This window comes from Primulina huaijiensis, chromosome 12 (genome assembly GCF_012295235.1).
Source record: "Primulina huaijiensis isolate GDHJ02 chromosome 12, ASM1229523v2, whole genome shotgun sequence".
NCBI lineage: Eukaryota > Viridiplantae > Streptophyta > Magnoliopsida > Lamiales > Gesneriaceae > Primulina > Primulina huaijiensis.
The window spans coordinates 5,771,878-5,774,016 of NC_133317.1; positions in this window are offsets into that span (position 1 = coordinate 5,771,878).

A 2,139-nucleotide genomic window follows, 5' to 3' on the forward strand; every position below is an offset into this window, starting at 1 on the left:
TTTGTCTTCAATCTTGTGATATTCAAAGGTAATTGGAGAAGGATGGGTGAATGGATATACAACTCCTAGGCCACTCGTATTTATTTAAAAAAATGAATTATATGAGTTTTTTTTAGTAGAATTATATGATATTTATGTACAACTTGAAAGGGCAAAACATATCTTTTATTTCTTTTCGTTATTAATTTTTTCAATCAAATTTCAACGATCAAGTTTCTGATAGACGAGTCAATTTGGTTCATATTTAAAATGAAAATCAATACTTCTTTATTGTCATATCAGATTGGAGATCATCATCACAAAATCGATAATATGAAGTATTCTAATAAATTTTTTTGTGAATTTTAGTAAGTGTAGCGTAAGATGTAGCAAAATATTTTTCTATGATTATTATTATTTTTAACTTATATGAGACGTTTTTCAATTAGATTGAATTTAGAAAGCTGTCGGGTGAATTTAAATATCTAAAAATATTATGTTCAAAAGTTTAAAAAGAATTTCGCAATATTATCTCTCTTAATTAGTCCCACTCGATGTACCACCACTTTCCGTAGTGCTCGTGGAATCTTGGTCGGGAACGTAGCCTCAGTGCCAAACCCAACCCCGCAACTTTATGTGTTCATTGTGTGTGCAGTTTCACATTTGGACAGAACTAAGTAAATATCAAGTATTAATGGACTTTTCTTTTCTAAGTTTCCAATCTATATACAAATTAAAAATAATCAAGAACACATAGTTATTGCAACTCAAATGTGCCTTTCAATCTAGAAATAAAAAAAAAAAAACATAGAGTTATCAAAGAAGAATGAATTGGTTCCATTATTAGAAACTCAGGCATGGATATGATAATTTCGAGATGATCATTTGTAAGAAATATTTGAATTCGGTATGACCTATATAAAATTGTGAAGAGGAGAAGACAAAATTGAGCGGTCGGCAATAGTCTAAGTTTGGAGGAAGATGCGCGCGTTCTCATTTTTAGATTTTTGAGACGCACATGCTCATATATTTTTTGACAGTCAAACTCCCATATTTACTCATTAATGGTATGATAGTGTCTGTAAATATTAGTATTTGAGGTCTCCAAACACACATTCCTTAAGGACAATATGCTTCAAAGCTTCAAACCAGAGGAGAAAAAACGTACCTACAAATCACTTTAATGGCCGGATGTAAATTTGATATGCTTCAACTTATTTGTTTATCACGTTCATTCGAGTTTAGAAACATGATTTTCGAGAGCACTATTAACATATTTTACAGAATTTGGGAGGTAAAATTGAATTTCTCAAAAAGTTAAACATAGAATTTTAATTTTTCGAGTTTGAGAAGCAAGTCTTACCATACAGAACCTGAATTTTTTTTATTTTTTATTTTAAAATAAAACGATCGAACCAACAATATTATACAAAACAAAATCCAAAAATATGTAGGAGAAGTTGGTGAAAAATCCCTAATCAAAACATTTCTTTGGGTTCACTCCCTACCTACAAAATTGTGGTACTATGTCATACAAATTATAGTACACTTCATGTGTAAATGTGATACATTTCATGTGAAAATATGGTACTAAAAAAGTACCCAAAGACTGAACAAAAAAAAATACGACTGAAAACTGAAGACCAATTTTCCGAAATATATATTAGATGTTGCATAAATTGACCCCCTTAGGCCTTAAGTGGAGACCCTGCCGGCTTCAGCTCCATTTTCTTGAAACAATAAATCAAAAGCTGAAACAATGTCAAATCATAAACAAAATAAATATTATTTATATACACCGGTGTGTACGGGAAACAGCGGATGTAATGTATTATATACATATATATATATATATATATCCATTAATTCATATTTTTAAGTTTTACTATTTAAAATAAATTGGGAAGAAAATGAAGTAGTGATAAATATGTATATTAGGGAAAAAAAAATAAACTCATGAATTATGTATTATTTTAAATAATTTTAAAAATAATTACAAATTATCACTCTTAGGGAAAATGGGATCAAGATCCTCTGCTTTGGGTTCTCCCATAAGATACTATGCATTATTAAAAAAAATCTTATTTTTTTAAAAAATTGATATTTTTATATTTTAATTATTTCAAAATCAAAATTATATTTTTTAAAACTTTAAAAAAT